This window comes from Tenrec ecaudatus, chromosome 15 (assembly GCF_050624435.1).
Source record: "Tenrec ecaudatus isolate mTenEca1 chromosome 15, mTenEca1.hap1, whole genome shotgun sequence".
NCBI classification, from domain to species: Eukaryota; Metazoa; Chordata; class Mammalia; order Afrosoricida; family Tenrecidae; genus Tenrec; species Tenrec ecaudatus.
In genome coordinates this window covers 19,499,613-19,511,869 of record NC_134544.1, presented here as the reverse complement: position 1 = coordinate 19,511,869, position 12,257 = coordinate 19,499,613, and positions in this window count along the sequence as shown.

Genomic DNA, 12,257 nt, shown 5'->3' with positions numbered 1-12,257 from the left:
TGGCAATCGTTCCTGGCAACATCACTCTTGCCTCTTTGGGGACCTTTTAACCCAGGTTCCTGTCCGATGGGGTGAGAGCCATGGTGCTTCTTCCCGGAGGGACCATTCCAGGGCAGCAGAGGATGGAAAGCAATGCAAGGCGATGCATTCCCAGACCACCCACAGCCTTCATGACCACACAGGATGCCTTGGGCCAGGCTGTGTGAGGGAATCTGAGCTGTTGGCACAGGGAAAAGGAAGGGGGTGGGAATCACAATTCCCGTTGGCCACCGTTTGTCCCAAAGGCTAATGGATGCCGCTGTCCTTCCAGGGTAGGTCATCTGGCCCTTCAGGAAGCCGGGGTGCAGCCCTCACCACACCCCTGCCCTGCAGAGTGTCACCTTTTATCTGCACCTAGAAAGCGAAGCAGGGCCCAGACTTGATTGGGGCCATGTGGTTTCTTGGTCTTGGCAGGTGGTGGAACCGGGAGTCGGTAAAAGATGCCGAGGGCCTAGAGGCCAAGGCAGGCAAGAGAATCGGAGGTGGTGAGGAAGCGATCTCTGCTACAGGAGTCCTGGTGGCCTAGGGTGTGGGGTAGTGGGCTGTGACTCACAGAGGTAGCAGTTTGAACCCACCAGCTGCTCCGCAGGAGAAAGAGGAGGCTTTCTGCTCTTGTAAAGATTGACAGCCTTCAAAGCCCCGTGGGCCAGTTCTGCCCTGCCTGCAGGATCGCCGTAAGTCACAGTGACTTTGGTCTTGGGCGTGTGAGACAACAACTCTTGGGAGTTTCGATAGATGTTAAAACCTCGGAGATTTTAATTTTATATATAAAAAGGAGGTACCGTTTTAGACTCAAATCATTACAAAGTCACTCCCCCAGGCCCCCAACCCTAAAGATGCCTGCTGGGACATTTTAAAGATATACAGGGTACAGGGCAATGGTTTGTGGCACGGGGCCAGCCCCAGCAAAATGATAACTAAGGTTTGCAAGTGCCAGGCATTGTCCTCGGGCCCTGTAGAGATGAATCCACTGTACACTCACAACCTGCTCAGGAGGTGGGTCTAATGACTGTGCCGGTGCACAAGGAGATGAAGGCGACAAGGTCAGCGGAGTGACACAGCCAGGAAGAGGCAGACCCGGACTTGGAGCCCAAAGGTCTCAATCTTGAGACCTCAGCCCTCATCCGCCACCCACCCGTCATGTCCCTGCCAACCACTGTGACAAAACTCTCCCCCAAACCTCAAACACACGGGTGCAATGAATTCTCCCTGAATGACGGTGCTGTCCCGGGATACATAGCTCAGGGGGTGGTCACTGGGCTGAGCACACAAACCTCGGCCAAGATCAGTGGGGAGGCAGGAGCATGGGGCAGGAAGGCCCCAGAGGAGAGGGATGGGTGACTTAAGAAGGGAAGTAGAAGCATCCTTATGCACTCCATTGAATGATGCATCTTGGCGGCCAGACAGGCTGTAGTGGCTGGAGACTGTCAACAGTGGCACTGTCATCGCTCAGGTCCGGGGGGCGGGGGAGGGGGGGAGCAAAACCCGAACCAGCCTTCTGCTTCTGCCTCCTCACAGCTCACTTGCTGCTCTTCATGGCTCAAGCCAGCCAGGTGTCACCAGGCCCACACAGTCCCCTGGCATGCCACTTGGTTCCCATCTGAGATTCTCATTCCAAGGGCCGCTTTGAAGCCCACTCACTGCTACTGCCTGGGGCCTGTGGCTGAGCAGAGCCAAAGGGACCCTCCCTCAGCCTGTCGCAGGACCTCCTGATCCCCTGGTGCTGGTCTCAATCTGCTAAGCCGCTATGATTAAGGGGTTCAAACGGGGGTGGGGGCAGGTCTGTGGATGGGCTTTTGAATCTGAAGCCATGATGCGGCCTCCAGTGCCAGGGGAGAAGAGCTCAGCTTTGTTCTGGGGCCAAAGCTGCCTAGAGATCTCAGCTGAGGCGACATCTGACACTGCCAAGGTCTCATGCCAGTGATAAAGACAACGGCACGAATAAGAAGGCCCAATGCTTCCGCAACCCCAGCTGTGGCCCGGTGCACCGTCCTAAATCCTACGGGCATCAGACGTCCCCTGCTTCATTTGACCTTCCACTTACCTAGGAAGAAGTACGGCCAGAGGGCTCCGTGGAGGCAGGACGGTGAGACTCCAGCTTACATCCTTTGGGTGTGTTGTCAGGAGAGACCGGTCCCTGGAGAAGGACATCATGTTTGCTGAAGAAGTGGGACCGTGAACAAGGGGCAGGCCCTGCAGGAGCTGGATGGACATGGTGGCTGGAACCATGGGCTCAAGTGTGGGAGCGGTGGTGGGATGACTTAGGACAGGACAGGTCTTGTCAGTAGAGAGTCTCTCAGGGAGTGAGAGTGTGTCCCACCTCCAGCGAGCTATTTATCTCCTTAACGCCTCCAAATGAGGTCATCAAGCAGCGAACTGATTGATAGCCTAGACTCCACCCCTCCACTAATAGGTATCAAATTGGCCACAGATGATGTAGCAACCACATGGCCCAATGCATAACCACTATGCCACTATGGCATCTCAAAGCAGGGAGCATCGAATCAGGGAGCTTCTGCCCATGTCGACAGCCACGGTGCCTTCTGAGTTGAGCCGCCTGCCCAGGAACGTGGGATCTGTGCATCTCCGGGTTGGGAGCAAGCATTACTGAAGGACCCTGGACTTGCTCTTCCCATTGACCGCAGCCTGGGTCCCAGCATTTCAGCGCTGAGGGGATTCACCTGCATTTCCTCCTCATCAGCATGCAGTGCTAGATTTCTCGCCATCTGTGAGGGAGACCCGGATTCCATTCCTAGGCAGCCACCATCTGTGCCTGGACACCTGTGTGTTGCTGTGATACCAAGTGAGCTTCCATGGAGCTTCCAGCCAAGGACGGACTAGGAAGAAAGCCCTGGTATCTACCTCTGAAAATCGGCTCATGAAAGCCATGCAGGCTGCACAGCCTCTTCCCATCACGTGTGGGGAAGCCACGGGCACAGGGCCAACTTGACTGTGGCTAACACCACAGATGACCTTGCCCCTGGCTGCCTGTCGCCTCCTTCCACTGAACTCTGGTCCTTTGCTTTGGACCTCCTTGGATTGCTCTGTCCTTGGCTTCCCCTCTCCACCATGCTCCGGGCCCTGAATAACAGACCCCTCAGCCTGCCACCCTCTTCCTGGATGCTGAATCGACAAGGCCAGCAGGGCCATGGGGGCCAGCACGTAGCCCCAAGAAGTATTGGCCCCTCCATTAGAATGAAGGACTTTGTGACTCCATGGCAGACTCAAAGATGCATTTATCCTCTAGTCTAAAGCAAGACAAGCAGCGGGGTAGAGGGTCAGAAGAAAAAAAAATTTTAAGTGTGCAACAATAACAACAACAATAAATCCAAATAAGGCAGATTTCCTTTTGGGAATCTAAGTCCTGGGCTTGGAGGGTTGGTCAAGGCTTCGTCTGGGCCCTGGGGGCGGAGCGCTCCTGGAGCCTCGCAGAGCCTTTGACCCTGCAGCGCTGTCTGGTGCTGCCAGGCGTCCTGTGAGCCCCGGCCGGCCGGCGGGCCCTTTGTGCATACTCCAGTGGGCACAGTGGGCAGCCTGCTCCGGGACCGGCCTCACAGATCACCGGCAGGCGGGCCCCGGGCAGCAGATGGTAGCGCTTAGAGCTAACGGGCCCTCGGGTACTTTGAACATCTTGAAAAGATTTCTTTAGAAGTTAAAACTTGGCTTGGGAGTGACAATATGGTTCAGTGTGTGACTTTGAAAAGGCCCCAGGGTGGGCTGCGGGGCAGGCTGTTTCAGCTTTCCGCTGCCTCAACGAGCCGGCTCTCTGAGCAAGTACGGCTTTTCACGTGTGCCCCAGAGGGCCCTGGGTGGGGAAAGCTGGGGAGCCTCCATCTCCTGGGCCGCAGGTGTGGGCTGTGCTGCTGGTGCCCATGGCCTGGGGTCAGGCTCACCCAGCTTGGTCAGGGGTCGGGCACACACAGGCTAGTGTTTGGATCCCAACCCTTTCAAAGGCCCCAGCCAGGACCAAGTGCAACTTCTGAACCCCTGGAGCTAGGGGCTCCCTTATGATCCCCTTCGCATCCTCACCCCGGGAGGGCTGTGTCTAAGGGGGGATCTCTGTGCTCAGTTACCAGCCTCCCTCCCTGATGTTTTCCAGGAGAGACCCGTCCTGCAGGGCCAGCTTCTGCGGGAGAGAGGTGGGCCAAGAGGACAGTGCCCCGCCCTGAGGCCCAGGAGCCACGGTGGTGCTGGGAACCCTGGCAGCCTCAAGCAATCTCCATTGACCATTCATGAGATGTCAGGTGGTCTCCAGATGGGAGCCCAGCAGTATTGATTTTTCACTAGCCTGCTAAAATGGAAAGGAACAGGGGGGGGAGGGGGCGGGAATCCAACAACCCTCCTTGAAAGCACCGGGTGAAGCTTTGTTTCCCAAACGAGGCTTCCCAGGTGCCAGGTATGGGCAGTAGAGGTGCGTGTAAACGACCAGGGCTGGCAGACGTGGGAGAGACAATAAAGCATTGGAGCCCTTGACTTCCAGAGGAGGAGGGCTGGCACTTAGGCCTGGGGGGTCCCAGAGGAAGGAGAGATGGAAGCATGGAGGGAGAGGCAAGGGGCACGCAAGCAGCAACCCCTCCCTCCCTGTCTCCCTCCCTCCCTTCCAGCAGCCTCTTTGACAAGATCAGATGTGGATACAAAGAAATGTATGGAATCACTGACAAAGTGCCCAGTTCCCGGGTAAGCCCCCACAGGGGCTGCCTTCTGGGAGAGCCCCACCCCCGGTCCTGGCTCCTCCTCGGGCCAGACCTGGAACAGGGACTGGACGTGCCCTCTGGGGAGGCAGCTGGGGCAGAAGGGCCCTTGCAGCCCTGCCCTGGCTCCTTGTTTAGCTGGAGTTTCGGCCCTTTCTGTTTCCCTGTGGGCTCCTGCCAGCCCAGGAAGGGCTGCTGCTCCCGGGTCTGGGCCGCCTCCAGCAACGTGGCTGCCTGAGGTTTGTATGTGATGTATGTGTGGTGTGGATAGGTGGTGTGGGCTGAGTGTGGTGTGTATGTGACATATGTGTGATACTTGTGTGTGATGTGTGTTTGGTTTGTATATCTATGTCGTCTGGGCTGTCTGTGGTGTTTGTGTGTGATGTCTGTTTGCTGTGTGTATATGTAGTGTGGGCCACCTGGGGGGGGTGCGTGTGGCGTATGTGTATTTGGTGTGTACATGTAGTGTGATAGATGGATGCTGCGTGTGTATGCGTTTAGTATGTGTGCACTCTGTGTGGTGTTTTGTAGGATGTGGACATGTGTAATGTATATGTATATGTAATATAGGCTGTGTCTTGTGGTTTTGATGTATGATGTGTGTTTGGTGTGTGAGTACTCGTATATGTATGTGGTGTGGTGTGTACTGTGTATGGGGTATGTGGGGCATGTGGGTGTGCAGGACGTGTGTGGTGGGGTGGGGTAGGTGGGTATGCAACACCTGTGCGGGTGGTGTGTGGGGGGTGGGGATGGGATGGTGGGTGCTGTCTGCCTGCTGGGTTGGGTTGAGAACATGATTTCGCCCATGCTGGCTTCCTTCCTTCTGACTTGCAGAGTGGCACTGTGGCCTTGGAGAAAAGGTATTGATTTATCGACCCCTTTGAAATGAAAAGGGCCAGGAGCTGGGAGCCAGCAGTTCGGGGGTCTGGCTAGTAGCTACTGAGCAGAGGAAGCACTGTGCTGGGCACGATGGGGACGCGAGACCAATGGTCCAATTCCTGCCCAGGCTGCCGCCCTCCCGCCTCCAGCTGAGGGCCCAGACACTACAGAAGCTCAGAGGTGGACAGGGCCTCCTGTGGGGTCCCTTCGCTCAGAGTGCTTAGCTTATAGGCAAGGAAGTGGAGTCTGTGAATTGAGCTGGCTCCTGCCGGGTCGCCTGGAACTGGGCGTGGTGGCCAGCTAGACAACTTGGAGAAGGTAAAGGCCACTCTCAGGTCAGTCCAACCTCAGAGTTTCTCTGCTAGCTCAGTGGAAGGGACCTTGGACAGTTCTTCCAGTCCCTAGGGGCTGGGGCTGGGGCAGCCTTGGACCAGCCCGACCTGACGGTTGTAGTCATGAGCTTCCTCCAGCAGTAACTAGGACCCAGGCACTTTATTTATTTATTGTTGATTTAATAAATCATTTTATTGGGGCTCATACAACTCTTACCACAACCATACATACATCAATTGAGTAAAGCACCCTTATACATTCGTTGCCCTCGTCATTCTCAAAGTTTGCCTTCCACTTGGGTTCCTGGAATCAGCTCGTTTTCCTTTTACCCAGGTACTTTGTGAGGGACCTGCAGTCACCTTCTAGTTCAGCTAGAAGAGCATCGTGGGACAGGTGCGCTCATTATCCACGGTGGCCTCAGAGAGGTGAAGTCACTGGTTGGCGACACTCAGCGAGTGAGGGGTGCTGGCATTCAGTATAGTTCCAGAGTAGTGAAAGGCAGCCACCTGCACTGAGCTCAGGTCTGTGGGTGCCACACCCTTAGAGAGGATTGTGATCCATAACAGAGGTAGCGACGGAAGCCACTCACTGGCTCCTTTGAGGTTTCCTTAGACCAAGTGTGTCCCAGCTCCCTTTAGAAGGCTGAGGTGGAGTTGTTGGACAAGGCTCTTCTCATAGACTGAGGAGCCGCGGTGACACAGTGGCTATCCATTGGGCTTTTAACTGCAAAGTCAGTGGTTCAAAACCACCAGCTGCTTCTCGAGAGAAAGATGGGGCTTTCTACTCCCACAAAGAGTGACAGTCTCCGAAATCCATAGGCGCAGCTCTACCCTGTCCTATAGGGTCTCTATGAGTTGGCATTGACTCAACCGTGGTGAGTCTGATTCCGTTTTCAATAGACTAACCCTGTTCCCCGCCCCACGGCTGACTGTGGCGGGTTGCATGTTGCTGTGATGCTGGAAGCTATGACTCTGGTATTTCCCAGCCAGCAGGGTCACCCACGACTGCCAGATTCCAGCAGAGATCTTCCAGAGCAGGAAGAAACGTCTGGGCATCTATTTCCGAAGATTAGCCCATGACCGCCAGGTGAATCGCAATAAAACATGGAGCCACATACTCTGGGAAGATGAAGGAGCATGCTGGTGATTGCAAAGATGGCGTATCATCAGGAAAGAGGCTGCCGCATGAGCCAGTGTCGACTCACAGTTGATGGCCCCCAAGACCCTGTCTCATTGCCGGTGGACGTCTTGAAAAACCTCATGGTCACGTGGGGGAGGGGAGCTGAAATCGAGCCTGCGGTGTGACAGGATCTACCAATACAGAATGCAGAACTGTGGCAGTATTGTGGTTTGGGGGAATCCACCCTCCACCCCCTAGAAAGACAAGTGGTTTTTAAATCACTCTTGCATATTTTCATTTTAGAAATAGACAGTGAGCCCTCCCTGCCCGTCATCTGTGCCTTGCCCACGATTTCGAGCTGACGTTCAAATTCTTTCCTTTTTGGTAATGTCTTCCGGTGGCCAGCTATCCCGGTGACCAGTCAGGAGGACCCAAGCAACCCAAGCCGATGCTCCCCTTGGCTCAGCAGTCTACCAGTTATGGAAAATTCCACTCTCTTCTCAGTGCATTTCTCCCCTTTGTGTGTCAGCACTTGGGAGAGCAGAGGGGAGAGGTTCTTCATGAAGAAGCACAAGGCCAGGGTCCGGCTTGGGGTCGGGCAGGCTGATTGTCTGTGGCAATGTCTTCAAAAGCAGCCGCATCGGGCCACATAGAAAGATGTACATGTGATCGACCTATAAAGGGGTTTCCAAAGTTTGTGGGAGAATGCTGGGGCAGGGGGGATCCCATCCCATGCACTATTTTATAATATGCTATGAAATATTTCCTTTCAATGCACCCGGGAGAGCACAGAAAGTCTGCTGGCACATCTTGTGGTTCAAACCCACCGGCCAGTCCTTGCAAGACAGATGAGGTAATCTGTGCCCATAACAATTTACAGCCACTAAACCCTCCACGGGCTGCTCTCAGTCAGCATCCACTCAGGGCACTGGGTTTGTGTAGGCTATCTTTAGATTTTTCAGACCAGCGACTGAGCCTCTTTATAATACACATGACTGTTATTCATTTCCCGGTGACCAGGGTTGGTTACGTGTGCAATTCAGCAGCGAACTCACTTTTGCAAAACTGACCAAGCTAGACGGACCAGAGAACTATGGTTTCATCAAGATTTTTTTTTTGCTAATGATTTGCTAATGATTTCATGTTCTTCTTTCTACAGATTCCATTGTTTCCAAACTGTGAACGAAAAATGAGGTTGTGCTCTCAAAAAGCAAAAGCTTGTGGAAAGATGGAACAGAAAGATAATGGAATTTTTTAAGCCCCTCACATAGATGGCACACACACACACACAGACACACACACACACACCTATGTCACATGTATACCCCATGCCATCAAGTCTACTTTAATTCATTGCAACCAGCCCCGTAGGACAGGGTAGAGCCGCCCCTGTGGGTTTCTGAGGCTGTAACTCGTTAGCAGAGTAGACAGCTTCCTTTTTACCCCTTGGAATTAGCGGCTCGATGTATCTCTCCCAAGGCCACCAGGGTTCCGTATGTCATATGATTACGTACACACGCTCACACATATTTATACCTATGCATGCATACCTATATCTGTATCTACAAAGGGGCCTCCAAAAGTGTATGGAAGATTAGAATAGAAAGATAATAGTTTTTCCACAAATTTTTGAAGCCCCCTCATATATACGAGGGGGTACCCCCCAAAGTGTGCATTTTTCAAGCTAGGTAAGCAGCAAGCAACCGACTTTGAGGTCCTGGCGCCACCTGGGAAGTTCCCTCAAACCTCGTTTTCTGTGATGGCTGATTTGAGAGAACAGCGTGCAGTTGTGAAATTTTGTTTTCTGCTCAGAACAAATGCTGCAGAAACCGATGTGATGTTGAACACAGCTTACAAGGACAGCGCTATGGGAAAAACTCAAGTGTACAAGTGGTTTTCTCATTCCAAAAAAGGTGAGATGTCGATGGATGATAAACTTCATTCTGAACGTCCATCAACTTCTGGAATGGACTAAATGTTGACAAAATTCATGCACTTGTGCTTGAAGACCAAAGACAGTTCAGCGAATTGTAATGGAAGATTTGGGAGTGAGAAGGCTCACTGGGAAATGTGTGCCTTGAGTTCTGACTGACCAGGAAAAAGAGCTTTAAGTGCAAACATGCCGTGCTTTGAAAGAACAGGTCTGAAGCAGCTCAGACTCTTCCCCCAAGGTCACTACTGGTGAGGAGACATGGGCTATTCTTCTGATCCTGTAAACAAACATCAATCAAGCCAGTGGAAGATGCCGTTGTCACCTCACCCCCCAAAAAACTCGTCAAGTGAAATAAAGAATCAAGACGATGCTCCTTTGTTCTTGTGATGTGAGGGGAATAGTGTCTTTGGAGTTTGTTTCACCAGGTCAGACTGTTACAGAGCGTTCTATGTAGAGCTGCTGAACAGATTTCATACCGTGAGCCAGTTTGGGGCAAAAACCAGCATGCCTCTCTTGCCCCACGCACCTTACTCTGCGCGACTTCTTTTTGTTTCCGTGAATGAAGAGGGACACGAAAGGATAGCAATTTGATGACATAGAAGAGGTGAAGTACCAAGCGAGGGAGGTGCTGTCAGCCATCCAAACAGGTGTATTTGAAAAGTGTTTCCAAGATTCGACACGTATTAAGTGTAATGGAGAGTACTTTGAAAGTGATGAGGTTGTTTTGTAAAAAAATTTTTAAAAAAGGAAATACATAGCTTTGGGGTGAAAAAAAATCCATTTTAAAATTTGGGGTACCTCCTCGTATGTCATAGAAATGGTCTATCCTATATCTATGTATACTGGTTGCTATCAACGTCTCCATATGTATATTTTGAGGGGCTTCAAAAAGTTCGGGGAAGCATCCCACTGTCTTCTCCTTTCGTTTTTCCACGCACTTTCTGAAGCCTTTTTGTGTGTCTGCACTGAGGGCACAGGGGAAAGGCCAAGGTAGCTTCCGGCAGGCAGGGCAGTGTCCCTCAGACTTCATGTTGAGGAAGAGTTATGGAGGTGCTGGAGATGTCAAGGGCAGCTTCTCCTAGGCTGCTCTCTCCGCACCTCCCCCCAGCCCCTCTAATGAGGTTCTTTGGTTTGCCCCCCCCCCACCGTAACCAAGGTAACCACGGCCTAAGCGCAAAGGGCAGCTCTTGGTCACTATCTCCAGCAAAATAACGATGCCCAGCAAGGGGTTAAACTTGGAGGGGACCCTGGTGACCAGATTCCGGCTCAGAGGAGGAGCTGCTGTGGCTGAGTGACAGCTGAGGTGGCTGCCAGTGTCACCAGGAGACAGAAGAGGGTCCAGCAAGGTGGAGAGATTTTTATCACTTGCATGAATACTTCAGATCACAGGCATTAGCTCCCAGGCTTTGTTTAGCCATTGATGCCGGAGCAATTGGGTTTGTTCATTGATTTACATGAATGCATGTTGTAGCTGCTTCTCAGCATACCTCATTTGTGTCAGGAGGTGCTTTTGTTGCTGGGAACACTGTAGGGAACCTGGGAGGATAGACATGGCACCAGAAGGCACTGCCCCACCACACCCCTGCTGATCAATCCCAGTGGAATGATAAGCAGACTCCCCCATGCTGGGAGACCGGCTGATGGCAGGCAGTGGATGGTTTTCCTGTCCTGACGTCAGTCTCGCCTCAGCCTGAAGCTTGGGTGCCACCAAGTCCCATTTGACTCATCACAAGCCCCCGCGTCTGCGCATAGAACTGCACACTAGGACTTCCTTGATAGTGATCTCTGCCAAAGCAGACCACCCCGTCCTCCACCTGCACGGTGGACCCTGCAGGGTGTTGGTTCAGACCCCACCCTTTCGGTTCGCTAAGCACTTAATCATTGTGCCACCCCATGTGCTCAGGCTAAACCCCAAAAGCCAAAATCACAGCCATCAAGTCCATGCCGACTCAGAGTGACCCTAGAGCCCGGAGTAGAACTGCCCCTGGGTTTCTGAGACTGTCACTGTCACTGGAGCCGAAAGGCCGTTCTTCCTCCCTCTAATTGGCTGGTGGAACGCTCAGGTCAGGGAGGGTTTCCAAATCTTGGCACGGTCGACATCTTGGACCAGAACTTTTCCGGTGGCGCCGTCCCCTGCAGGATGCTGCATTCCTAGGGTCAGCAGCCCCGCCCCTGGTGATGGCCACAGACGTGGCCGAGTTTCCCCTGGGCAGACGCCGCCAATGTGGTTGGAGTGCCTCTGGCTCAGGGCATCCAGGCTCCAACAGACCCAGGCTGGCTGTAAAACCCCACGCCACTGGAGACGGCTTGATGGCAGTGCGTTTGAGGTTTGTGTTTTGAGTAACACGAAGGTGTTGCAGCGGCAGGGTGGGGAGAGGATCACGCTGGGGCAGAATCACCCGCTAAGGATTATAAACAAATCTCTCATGAGGGAAACTATAAAACTAGCCACCCTGGACTGCCAGAGCCGTAGATTGGGTTTGAACTCTCAACCTTTGGGCTAGCCATTAGGCACCTAGCCATTTGCACCACCAAAGCCCTAATATGTGCAGTGTTTCATCTTGTTTAGAGAGGTCCTTTTCTTCTTCTCATTGGCCCATGAGGAAATCAAGGTGAAGACCCACCGTGGGCATGAGCAGTTGGGATGGGGCAACATTGAGATTCTTGCAGGTAAAGGGACGGTCAGGGACCCTGTGTATTGGTGCAGAGAGCTTCCAGTGGCAGGTATTTCAGAAGTAGTTGTCAGGCCTTTCTTCTGAGGACCCCCTGGGTGGGTTCCAGTTGCCAGCCTACTGGTTAGCAGCTGGGTGTGGTTGCTGGTACGGCCAGGGACGCCCTCCTGAGGACCCCTGTTCTGCAGCATCTGCAGTCCGGCACTGGCTGACCTCTTGGTGACAAGGCTCGGCGAGCACAATGCCCACAAGGACTGTGTTTCAGTGGGGCTGTGGATCAGGAGGATTGAGACACTAGGAAATTCCAGCAAGTGCCCGGCACTGCCCAGCGGGCTTCAGCCTTTCTCCTCTGGCCTGGCTGCCCCTCATCCCATCATAGATGCAGACTAGCCTTGCTCAGACCCTCCCCCACAAGAGGCTTGTTTACCAAACAAAGCCCTTGCACCAAGGAGCCCTGGCCTGGAGCAGAGCAAGGTGGAAGGGCAGGGGTCAAGAAGCAGGGGTCAAAAGGCTGAGCCCCAGGGGAGGAGTGGAGATTAAACACCCTCCTTTTCAAATCGGGAGGTTTGGATAATTAATTGGTCCCCAAAT